This window comes from Stegostoma tigrinum, chromosome 41 (assembly GCF_030684315.1).
Source record: "Stegostoma tigrinum isolate sSteTig4 chromosome 41, sSteTig4.hap1, whole genome shotgun sequence".
NCBI classification, from domain to species: domain Eukaryota; kingdom Metazoa; phylum Chordata; class Chondrichthyes; order Orectolobiformes; family Stegostomatidae; genus Stegostoma; species Stegostoma tigrinum.
This window is the reverse complement of record NC_081394.1, coordinates 16,559,531-16,572,885: the sequence shown is the minus strand read 5'-3', so window position 1 is coordinate 16,572,885 and position 13,355 is coordinate 16,559,531. Positions and strand designations below refer to the sequence as shown.

Sequence of the window (13,355 nt, the reverse complement as noted above, 5' to 3'; positions counted from 1 at the left end):
GAGCCTGGTCTGTCTTTCAATAAGCTCATGGCTGAAGTGATAAAACTCAATCTCACATTTTGTGGTGATCCCATAAACATTGAACCTTTTGCAGATTAGAAATCTGTTTATCTTAAGCTTGAGTATACTTCATGACCCAGATTCTACAGTCTTCTGTATTAAATAATTTCAAACATTCAGACCTTCTGAGAGAATTTTTTTTTAAAGTCTACTTTCTAATCAAACTGCTCAGCGATGTTATGACACACTTATGAAGCAAGTGGGCCTTGAATCACGGCCTCCTTCTCCAGAGAAAGGGGAGAAGTTCCTCTGCATCTCTGTCTTAATTGGCCAATACCTTACAGAGATTATGCTGTCTGATTCTATAATCTCCTAGAATGAGAAATGTTTCCACAACTGCCCTGTATGACCAAAGAATCTACCTTTCAATAAGGTAGCCTGTCACTCTTCGCTACTCCAATGAGTGTAGGTCCAACCTACTCAACCATTCCTCATAAGATCATCCTCCATAATTGGGTTCATCCTAGTGATCTTTCTCTGGACTGTCTCCAATGCCAAAATCTATTTCCTTACAGAAGGCCGCATAAAATTTGACAATATTCCAGCTGAGGCCTAATTAATGACTTGTATAATTATAGCTAGACTGACCTATTTTTATACTCTGTTCCCTTGAAAAAATGGCCAGTGCTTCTTGCTTTTGTCATTGCCTGTTAAACATGAATGTTAACTTTTTTTGTGATTCATGGTTGAAGGCTCCCAAACTGTTCTGTTCTGTAAATTTTTGCAGTTTTTATCTATTTAAATATTGTGCAACTCCTCTATTTTTCCTGTCAAAGTGCATAACCTCATATTTTCCTATATTATATATTATCAGCATGTGTCTGCCTGCTCATTTAACATGTCTATATCCCTCATGATCTATTTTTGTGTCGTCTGCAATATTATCTCTTTCCCATTTTAAATGAAGCTGCTAATTTGACAGTTTTACAATTAAAGAACATCGAACAGTAAGGGACAAGCCTTCAACTCACCAACTGTGTGCCAATGGAAATATTCCTATATTCATTTCCCTTAAAAGATGCTGTCATATGTGCTTTTACCACTTCCTCTGACAGAGTGTTCCAGGCATCTACCACCCTCTGTGTAAAATAACTTGCTTTGCACAACTAATTTAAAATTTCCACCACCCACCTTAAAACTGTACTGCCTATTATTTGATGCTGCTACCCTGGGAAGGAAAAAATACTCAAACTATCCATCCTATTCAGGCCTCTCATAATTTTATATACTTCCAACAGCCTCTGATAATCTTGCAAAATAAAATCTAAGTTTGTCTAGCTTCCCCTTATAACTTCAATCCAGTCAACACCCTGGAAACCTCATACACCTTCTCAAAACCCTTCACATCTGTCCTAGTGTGGTGACCAGAACTGCAAACAATGCTCCAAATGTGGTGTAATTAAAGTTTTATGTAACAGCAACGTGACTTGTCAAATTTAATTTTAAATACCCTGATCAAAGAAGGGAGCATGCCGTGTCCTTCTTTACCACCATATATACTTATCTTACTAACCTTCTATGTTCTGTAACTGAGCCACTTTTGAATTCACCATACGACCTCACCACGGATTCCATGTGACTTCAACTTCTGGACCAGCCTACTATGAGGAAACTTGTTTAAGGATGTCAGATAAGACTTCCCACACAAAGCCATGCTGACCATTCCCAGTTAGCTCCATTCTTTTCCAAATGCAAGGAAATACTGTCCCTGAGTATCTTCTCCAAAACTTTCTCAACCCCTTATGCAAGGTTCACCATCTAATATTTCCTGCATTGACCCCATTTTGCCCTTCTTAAACATAGGAACAACTTTGACTAGTCTCCGGTCCTCTGGGACTTTACCTCTGGCTAACTAGGATCCAGAGATCTCTTTCAAGGCCCTAACAATCCCTTCACTTGCTTCCATCAGTATCCTGGGACAAATCCCATCAGATCATAAGGGTTTATTGGCCATAATGTTTTTCAAGACACCCAATAACACCTTGTTCATAATTTTGATGCACATTAGAATATCAATATACCCCTCCCTAATTTTACCAGCAGCCATGACCTTCTCCTTGATGAATACCAATGGAAAAGAATACCAAATACTCATTGAGAATCTCACCCAGTTCCTCTGGCTCTATGCATAAATGTTATTCGTGGTCTTTGAGTGGACTTAGTTTTGAATTTCTCCTTAATCTTACTTGCCGATGACATTTCAGGCCCATATTAATCCTCCTATTTCCTTGTTTATGTTCTTCCTGTCTTCCTTTATAATCATGAAAGGTCTTGTCTGATTGCAATTTCCTAAAAATTACATATGCTTCCTTTTTCTTTGTCAAAACTTTCAACCTTGCTTATTGGGGTCAATAGCCAAATTTGTGTGTAGACCACATATTCAGCAATAGATTGACATCAGCTGGGGCATTGTCAACAATTGTAGGCACCACAGTTCAGCAACCATGTGAAGATATTGGGGAGGGTGCAGTCAAGAAAAATGAATGGTTTATGGAGTATAAATGTCTGTTATGAAGATAGAATAGAGAAGTTGAGATTTTTTTTGCCTGCTGAACTGAAGTGTAAGGGAAGATTTGTTTAGTTCTTCCAGAATAATTAGGTTCTTGGCAAAGCAAACAAGGAGGAACTGTTCCAACTCGTAACTGGATTGTGAATGATAAAGCGCGGATTGAAAAATATTTGCAAAATCAAATGTGATGTTGAGAGAAGAAAATGACAGCATGTAGTTTGGGTGAAGAGAGAATCATAAAATCGAACAAGACAGAAAAGGTTCTTCAGCCCATGGATCCTGCACTGACAAAAACCACTTTAATTGCACTAGTCTCACTTTCCAGTGCTTGCCCAATAGCATTGTTAAGTTGAGTTGAGTTGCTCATTTGAAGAGCTGGTACACACACTTTGGTCCGAATAAGCTCAGCCTGCGCCACAACAATTCAGTGAGTCTCAAGTGGCTCAACTTTTACGATAACTCGGCAGCACCTTCCGTCTTGGCACAGATACAAGATAGTCACTTTTTCCCCAGTCATGTCCTGCCTCAAGTATAAATAAACTTGTCCATCACTAATTAGAGTATTTTCTACTTCTAACTCCCTTTTTGAATTGAATTGAATCACTTATTGTCACGTGTGTTCAACATAAAATACAGTGAAAAGTTCATACTGTTGCCATGCATTGGTGCCATTTTCATTAAATTGAAATTACAAAAGGAATGAAAACTTAAAGATATTCTAACTTTTCCTTCTTCACTGCCAAAGTGCTGATCCTGTCTCACCAGCCTACTCCACTCTTCCAACAGAAACCCTGCTCCAGGCTACACCAACCCACTCCACTCTTCCACCAGAGTCCCTCCTCTGGGCTACACCATCCTAATCTACTCTGCCACCAGAATACTTGCTCCGAACTACACCAGCACATACCATACTGCTGCCAGAATCACCCACCATGCAGAAACAAGAATCCCGCTCCCAGGCTACACCAGCACATGCCATGCTGCTGCCAGAGCCCCCTGCCATGTAGAAGCAAGAATCCCTCTCTCAGGTTACACCAGCCCATGTCATGCTGCTGCCAGAGTCCCACTCCCATGCTATACCAGCCCTCACTATGCAAAAGCAAGAATCCCACTCAGCGCTACACAAGCTCACGCCATGCTACTGCTGGAGTCCCGCTCCCAGGCTCCAAATGAGCATCTCAACTCAACTTAACAATGCTATTGGGCAAGCACTGGAAAGTGAGGCTAGTGCAATTAAACTCTCTGATGAAGGGTCTAGGCCAGAAATGTCAGCTTTTGTGCTCCTGAGATGCTGCTGGGCCTGCTGTGTTCATCCAGCCTCACATTTTATTATCTAGTGCAATTAAAGTGGCTTTTGTCAGTGCAGGATCCATGGGCTGAAGAACCTTTTCTGTCTTGTTCGATTTTATGATTCTCTCTTCACCCAAACTACATGCTGTCATTTTCTTCTCTCAACATCACATTTGATTTTGCAAATATTTTTCAATCCGCGCTTTATCATTCACTATCCAGTTATGAGTTGGAACAGTTCCTCCTTGTTTGCTTTGCCAAGAACCTAATTATTCTGGAAGAACTAAACAAATCTTCCCTTACACTTCAGTTCAGCAGGCAAAAAAAATCTCAACTTCTCTATTCTATCTTCATAACAGACATTTATACTCCATAAACCATTCATTTTTCTTGACTGCACCCTCCCCAATATCTTCACATGGTTGCTGAACTGTGGTGCCTACAATTGTCAGGGCCAATCAAGGATTGTAAAGGGAATTTGTGCATGGAGCCTAAAGAGATAGGAGGGGTCTTAATGAATGCTTTTCTTTGGTATTCACAACTGAGAGGGACCTAGTTGTCCAGAGAACAGTGTGAAACAGGTTGGTAGGTTAGATTCCCTACAGTGTGGAAGCAGGCCCATCTGCTCATCAAGTCCACACCATCCCTTGAAGCATCCCACCCACACACCCCTGAATACTATGGGCAATTTAGCATGGCCAATCCACCTAGCCTGCACATCTTTGGACTGTGGGAGGAAACCGGAGCACTGAAGGAAACCCACGCAGACACGGGGAGAATGTGCAAACTCGACACAGATAGTTACCCAAGGTTGAATTCCAACCCTGGCCCCTGGTGCTGTGAGGCTGCAGTGCTAACCACTGAGCCACCGTGCTGTAGGCGAGAGGAGGTTGATGTTAGTAAGGAGGGTGTGCTAGGAATTTTGAGAAAGTTGAAGATAGATAAATCTCCTGGGCCTGATGGGATTTATCCAAGGATTCTATAGCAAGCGAGGGAAGAGATCGCAGGGCCTTTGGTGATGATCTTTTCATCTTCACTGACCATGAGTATAGTTTTGGAGGATTGGAAAGAGGCAAACCTCATTCCCTTGTACAATAAAGAGAATAGGGATAACCCTAGAAATTACTGGCGAGTTAGTTTTACATCAGTGTTGGGCAAATTAATGGACAGGGCTCTAAGAGATGGGAGTTATGATCACTTGAAAAGACACAGTTTTATTCATAATCATCAGCATGGATTTGTGAGGGATAGATCATGCCTAACAAACCTTATTGTATTCTTTGAAGATGTAACCAAACACGTGGATGCTGGTGGAGCAGTGGATGTGGTATACATGGATTTAAGTAAGTTGTTTGATAAGGTTCCCCATAGTAGGTTCACACAGAAGGTAAGGAGAGATGGGATGGGGGAAATATGGCAGAATGGATTCAGAATTGGCTGACCCTTAGAAGACAAGGGTGGTAGTGGATGGAAAATATTCAACATGGTGCTCAGTTACGAGTCATATACCACAAGAATCTGTCCTGGGCCTTCTTCTATTTGTGATTTTTGTAAATGATTTGGATGTAGGAATGAAAGGGTGGATTAGCAAGTTTGCAGACAATACGAGGGTGTGTCACATTGTGGACAGTGTAGAGAGCCATTTTAGGTGACAAAGGGACATTGATAGAATGCAGATCTGGGCTGAGAAGTTGCAGATGGAATTTGACCCTGAAAAGTGTGAGGTGATTCATTTTGGAAGGACAAGCTTGAAAGCAGAATACAGGGTTAACGAAAGATTCTTGGCAGTGTCGAAGAGCAGAGGGGTCTTGGGGTCCATGTTCACAGTTCCCTGAAAGCTGCCACCCTAGTGGATAGAGTTGTCAAGAAGGTGTAAGGTGTGTTTGCTTTTATTAATAGAGGGATCGGGTTCAAGAGCCATGAAACTGTGCTCCAGCTATACAAAAGCCTGGTTCGGCCACATCTGGAGTAAAGGGGCCAGTTCTGGGCTCCTCATTACAGGATAGATGTGGAGGCTTTGGAAAAGGTGCAGAGGAGATTTACCAGGATGTTGCCTGGAATGAAGGGAATGTCTTACGAGGAAAGGTTGAGAGTGCTAGGGATTTTCTCTTTCGAATGCCAAAGGATGAGAGGTGACTTGATAGAGGTGTACAAAATGACCAGAGGTATAGATAGAGTAGACAGCCAGAGATGTTTTCCTAGGGTTGAGATAGGTGTTCTGAGGGGGCATAGTTTTAAAATGAGCAGAGATAGATATAGAAGGGAAGTCAGAGGTAGGTTCTTTACTCAGAGAGTGGTAGTGGTGTGGAATGCATTATCGGAGAGGGTAGTGGTGTCGGTCTCATTAGGGGCATTTAAATGGCAATTAGATTTGAATGATCGTATAAGGTAGAGGTGGAGGTTAGACAGATCTTAGGATTATGGTAAAAGTTCAGCACAACATCATGTGCCGAAGGGCCTGTTGCGTTCTATGTTATGTGTTCTATGTGACCAGTTGGGCGCCAATCACATTGTTTGCAGTCAATACTAACAATGCCCATCTTTCTAAATAGATGGATTTCAATTCCACTCATTGTGGTTGTGCACTTTGTGGATGAGTAGGGCACGCAAAGTCCCAGGTTTGGGACTGTGAATTTAGTGACAATTTTGTCTTAAGTCATCTGCATAAATCTACTGCATTGTTTGAGAGCATCTATACTGCTCAACTCTTTCTCTCAGTTGTAACGTCACAATTTTTGCAGCTGCAGTTTAAAGGTAGAACCAATGTAAATATTTCTTTTCCAGCCCATTTACTTTGAAATAGTGAATGAGGGTTCATTCTGCTTTTATGCGTTCACTTCAATAAATTAGCAAAGGGAAGGAAACTCATGTTGGTGGAATTAATTGATTTATAATCTAGTGGTGCACACTATTGTTCTGGAGACAGGGGGTTCAAATGTCACCATGCCAACAATGGTTATATGTGAATTCAATTAAGAAATCTGAAAGATAAGGTTCAATCACAGAGAAAATGGAGAAACTCAACTGGTCAGCATCCTTAGAGAGAAAACAGAGTTCGTGCTTCATATCTGATATGAACAGAACTGTTAAAAAAAATCATCTCAGAAATGGTGATCGTGAACGAACATCATTCACAGTTGAAATGAGTCAGGTCTACTAATATCCTTCGCTGAAAGAAGTCTTCTGTCACAACCCTGTCTGACATGGGAGTTGTGACCCACAGAAATGGATTTGTCCCTTAAATACGCTGTAAAATTAGCCAAGCAAGTCTCTCTGATCAAGGGTAATTTCTAAAGAACAAAAAGTGCAGGCCATGCCAGTGATACACTTAGCTCCAGATCTTGTTTTTTTTAAGTTCTAAAGCTATAGATGAGTCACAGATGGGTCTGACAGAGTTGGACAGAATAATCATATTTATTTTAAAATTCCATTAGTTAGTTAGCAGAAAGATTCAGTCTTTTACTTCCAACCTCAAACTTTAGTACATTCTATTACAACATGACTTAATTGGATACAGCAATGTGTTTATCCAAAAATAATTAGAATTGGGTGAAAGATGTTGCAACCTCACTATTCCCCCGATATTCCGAGAAAGAATAAACTCCAAGCTGTTGACACTCCTTGGCACTGAGTTGAGACAGTGATATTGTTGCAGCCTGAAGGAGAACTTCTGACAAAACAGAAAATGAGTGAACAGTTTTATAGTGTTGGAAAAATATACTACAGCATTTTCGCTGTCATTGGTGTTCCAGGTAATGGGCTACTACCATTGATGAGCTGTAAATATGTAAGATTTCTTTAGCGATAGTAGGAACTGCAGATGCTGGAGAATCTGAGAATACAAGGTGTAGAACTGGATGAACACAGCAGGCCAAGCAGCATCAGGGGAGCAGGAAGGCTGATGTTTCGGGCCTAGACCCTTCTTCAGAAATTTCTTAAGAAGGGTCTAGGCCTGAAACATCAGCCTTCCTGCTCCCCTGATGCTGCTTGGCCTGCTGTGTTCACCCAGCTCTACACTTTGTTATCTATGTAGGACTTTTCACTGATTTTACTTTATAACTGACATTATTACTTGTTCATGCAGGAGTCAGCATCACGGCCAAATTACTTATTTAAACAAACTGTCCTACATTCTCCCCGCAGTGATATTCTATTCCCACAAGTCAACTGTCATTTGTAACAACCATGTTCCCCACTGACATGTAATTGTCCTTTGGATTTACAACATCAGCTACCAATTGTGAGGCAATGATTGGTGATAGTTTTCTCAGGCAAAGTAGGTTTGGCTGTAATAGTCACTGTATAAAGGTGCTGGGTATAGATTTCAGCAATAGTAAAATACTTGCTGCTCATCATGTTTATGACTGAAAGGACCTGTCACAATGGAACTTTCGAGTAGTAATAGTTATAACCTAAAATGAGAGACATAATCATAACAGGATAATGAAACGTGAGGCTGGATGAACACAGCAGGCCCAGCAGCATCTCAGGAGCACAAAAGCTGACGTTTCGGGCCTAGACCCTTCTTCAGAGAGGGGGATGGGGAGAGGGTTCTGGAATAAATAGGGAGAGAGGAGGAGGCGGACCAAAGATGGAGAGAAAAGAAGATAGGTGGAGAGGAGAGTATAGGTGGGGAGGTAGGGAGGGGATAGGTCAGTGCAGGGAAGACGGACAGGTCAAGGAGGTGGGATGAGGTTGGTAGGTAGGAGATGGAGGTGCGGCTTGGGGTGGGAGGAAGGGATGGGTGAGGGGAAGAACAGGTTAGGGAGGCAGAGCCAGGTTGGACTGGTTTTGGGATGCAGTGCGTGGAGGGGAAGAGCTGGGCTGGTTGTGTGGTGCAGTGGGGGGAGGGGACGAACTGGGCTGGTTTTGGGATGCGGTGGGGGAAGGGGAGATTTTGAAGCTAGTGAAGTCCACATTGATACCATATGGCTGCAGGGTTCCCAAGCGGAATATGAGTTGCTGTTCCTGCAACCTTCGGGTGGCATCATTGTGGCACTGCAGGAGGCCCATGATGGACATGTCATCTAAAGAATGGGAGGAGGAGTGGAAATGGCTTGCGACTGGGAGGTGCAGTTGTTTATTGCGAACTGAGCGGAGGTGTTCTGCAAAGCCATTGTGTTGGTCACCATCTTAATTGAGATTCCTGATCCAAGTGACTTCCGCTACTGGCTTCTTTCTGATCACCATGTTTGTCCAGACTCCTAGTCAAAGGTACAGTATGGACAAGGAAAGTGAGAAACAGTTGATGGGAGGTGATGGCGGAGTGGTATTATTGCTGGGACTGTTAACCCAGAGAGCAAGATAATGTTCTGGGGTTTTGTATTTGACCCCCATCAAGGCAGATGTTGGAATTTTTATGCAATAGAAATCTAGAATTAAGAGTCTAATAATGACTATGACCATTACTGATCATCTGGCTTACTAATGTCCTTCAGGAAAGAAAACTGCCAACCTCACCTGATCTGCCTATATGTGGTTGACTCTGAACTACCCTCTGAGTCGGACAATAGATACTGGCCTAGTCAGTGACACTGTCCTTCCCATGAATTTTTTTTTTAAAGAAGTGGATTCCAAAGACGAATTATGCAAAGTGAGAGTTCAGTAACAAGGTGGTTTGTCACAGCTAATGTAGCCATGTGACAGAGCTTCCCCTGGGATAGACAATCTCGGCTTGACAGCAGAGCCCAGTTAGAGACTCGTAGAAAGTGTTGCGACGTACGTTTAAATTATCAATATTGTTTATTTTCTTTTAATCACAAACATCAGGATTATGGAATTCTTGGCATTTAAAATGACAGGGTGTAAGACCAAAGGAGAGATGTTGCAGATAGATGCAACAGTCTTTACATTACTTTTAACCAGAAATCCTGTTCACTAATGTTTCTTTATTTAAGATTGGACCTTTGTTCAGAGCAATTCCATGTTGTAGTGACAATTCCTGAATGAAATCTGGGATGTTGGGCTTGGCAGGAAATGTGAAAATGGAAATTTGTATACACTGGGATTGCAGAGTGGTCACTCATGCAAATGCTATCACAAGACTGACATGCTTAGGCAGTTTGGGGGAGCAAAAAATGAAATAGTATTTTCACTCATTTCCCATCAACCTGAACTCTTAATATCTGGTTCAATATAGAGATGTTTAGTAGGAAATGTCAATTCTCTCTTCTCTTCTATCTTTTGCAGTTAATCTAACAACAATTATGATCCTGTCCCAAGAGAAGTGTAGCCTGTTGAACTGCACTACTTACTCTCCAGTGGCCGTGGCAATGGCAGTTCTTTTAGTTATTGTCACTGAGGTCATAGTCTATTGTATTAATCTTCATTGTTTCTGTGGATCTTTCCTGGACATCACCCCAATGTGCAATATGTGTAATGTTATTTATGTTCTGACTCATTCAACCACGGATTGTTCCGCCTGGCTCTTTCTCTTTTGAATGATTTGTGGCCACCTGCTGCCTGAAGCTGAAAAGGAGGTTTCACACTGAGAAAACTTCTGCTTTGATTCTGTCACTAGCTCGTGTTCTAATCTGTTTGAAAACTATTCCCTTCTCTTTTGCAGTAGAACCTGTCTGGATAATTTACAATTTACCATGGGACTATCTTTTAAAGGCAAACTATTTTATAGAACTTGGACAGGTGGTTTTTTAATTGTTTAATAAGAATTTAACTCCATATTTTCCATTTGTATTAATTCTGTCGCTGAATGCCCTGACAGTCAGACACACCTTAGTGATTAGTTTAGTCCATAAGAGACTGAAGACTCAGAGTGAGAGTCAAAGTAATCCAGAAATGGAGAGTAGAGGAAGTTGACAATTTTGCCCTTCACCATATCTGGCAACTTCATATTTCTGTAGTTAACACATGTCATAGAATTTTTATATTATTTTATAATCAGGAGAGGTCCCAGGGATTACAACAATTCTGAGTTTATCTTTCGGAAAGTTGGATATATGTTGCGGATTTCAAGTTGCTGCACAAATACCTTTATTTATGGGGTGGCCCAGTCCAGGTTCAGAGAGTAGTTCACGAATGCAATGAAATATCTACTTAGATAAATTATACGATTTGTTAATCGAGGTCTGCTTCAGTCCCAATGGCTCTTGACAACGAAGCTAAAATTTATTTCTATGTTTCCATCAACTGGGTACGACATAATTTTCTGGGATTCAACTTGTTCTCCAGCTGTAGTAGAAGATAAAAGTTGGCAGGAGCAGAGGCAGTGTGCACTTCCTATAGAATGGTATGGCAAATGGAAGGCAAATTCCCTGCTCCACTTCCACTGTTTCATCTCCCAGCTGCTCAAAAAAACTGAAAACAAACCTTCGTCTTACATATGCAAAATAAACAAATGATGAAACTTGTTTGGGTGATTTTTTAAAAATAATTAATGCACATTTTAATTTGTTACTAGGAATATTTTCATTACATGCTCTTCTCATCCTTTCTGTCCCACCGTAGGTTCCCTGAGGTTTCTAAGCCTCTCCTACTGTACGCCAGTTAGTGGGGAGGTGGGCTGGGTGGTGCTGTGCTTTGGAGGCTCACTCTTCTGGTTTTGTTTAGGGATAGATACATCTCAGTTGTATAGACAGGATGCAGTGGCTCAATTGATTTTGGGCAATTTAAGTTTTGAACATCTTTGTCTCCACTGTTAGCAATTCAATTTGTTTAGAATTCAGAAATGCTCTTCATTAACCTGCTGTTATTACTCATCTACTTTAATAATCCCTGACTACCCTTTCCTAGCAAGTATTGTCCCATCTCCAAAACATCATGTGCACCTGATGCTCTGAAGGTGTACTCTTGGGAAGTTATGGGTGTGAGAAAATGCTGGCTGAATCAGAGATCCCACTTGCCATGAAAGAGTCAGTAACAAAATCTACAACTCTTGCTGTTTACTCCAGCCTCAATGCCCATTTTGCAGGTAATCCACATTTACATTTTCAAACAGAAATCAATGCAGCCACAAGAACAATTTTTTCTCACTCATTCATGTTGACATTCCTGCCTAAAGAAGTATTTCTTGTCTATGCCTGTTTGCCAGTGATTGTAGTGGCTTTTTCATAATGTTTTTTTCCTTCTGCATGTTTCTCAAAGGTTTTGTGTCACATATAAGGCAGTTTTAGATATTTCCTTCAAGACCGGATACAAGCAAAACAGGTTTTTTTAATATATAGCAGTTGCTTTAAACTGTGACTTTTATGTGCAAGAACCAAGAGTGTGTGAGTTGACCCTAGTGTGGAAGTTTGGGCAAATGACCGAGGGAAGCATTGCTGTTCCTTGTTCCAATCATTTCTGAGAGGGACTGCTTTGTGCTTGAGGTGCAGCTGGTTAGATCTAAGAGCAGGCCTAGGACTCTACCAGATTTTGTTGAGGAGGGTGAGTAGCAACAGTATAAGGGTAAAAACTTCTTTTCCTTCTGCCTGCCAGTTGTTAAAGTGGCAGAGGTGGCAGCCAGTGGAGTGGTATACTCGTTCTGTCAGATGTGGGCGACCAGGGAGCAGTTGAATGTCCCTGGTGACTATGTCAGCAGGAAGTGTGTCTGGCTACAGCACCTGTCAAAAGGCATGGATCAGTTGAAGCAGCAGTTGGAAGCACTGAGGAATATACAGTAGGCACAGAGTGTGATAGGTAACAGCTTCAGGGAGTCCTCACACTGCAGGTACAATCAGGCGAAGTAGACAGGTAGTGCAGAGTCTCCCATAGCTATTCCTCTCTCAAACAAATATTCCACGTTGAATCCTACTGGGGGGCATAGCCTCTTAGAGGAAAACAGCAGCAGTAGCCAGGTCTTTGGCACCACAATGGGCTCTAGAATAAAGCAGGTTTTGGCAAAGTCCAAGCCAGCAATTGTGATAGGGGACACTTTGGGATGGGCACAGGCAGGCATTTCTGTGGCCGTGAATTAGACACTGGGATGGTCTGTTGCCTCCCTGGTGCCAGGGTCAGGGATATCTTGGAGCGGTTGCAGAAAATTCTCAAAGAGGAGTGTAAGCAGCCAGGGGTCTACCAATGTCATAGGTAGAAAAAGGGACAAGGCCCTACGGGTTGAATATTAAGAGTTAGGCAGGAGATTAAAAAGCAGGATAGAAATTTGTAGATTAGTCCCAGTGCTATGTACTAATGAAAATAGGAACACAATAAGGAATATGAGGAGGAGTTGGTGCAGGGATTCAGATTTTTCTGGGGCAGTAGGGATGGCCTGCACCTGAACTAGAGGGGTACCAGTGACAAGGGAGGGAGAATTGCTAGATCTACGTGGGAAGGTTTGAACTCTTCCGGTAGGAGGTGGGGCCCTAACCAAGAGTTAAACAAGGGAGAAGGTTCAGGCTGCTTCACAAGTTGAAGAGAGAAATTTAAAATAGACAAGACAGATAAGAGCGTGGCTGAGAATGAGAGAAAACTGATGAATTAAACTGCATATATTTCAATACAAAGCGCCTGATCGGTAAGGCAGATGAACTCAGGGCATAGAAAGGAACATGGGACTGGG

At 41.8% G+C, this 13,355-nt stretch overlaps 1 protein-coding gene across 1 annotated transcript in view; it reads left to right on the top strand.

The window, feature by feature from the left end:
* Positions 1-13,355, top strand: part of LOC125448492 (immunoglobulin superfamily member 1-like) — a 50,851-nt gene that overhangs the window by 8,615 nt on the left and 28,881 nt on the right. The window lies entirely within an intron of this gene.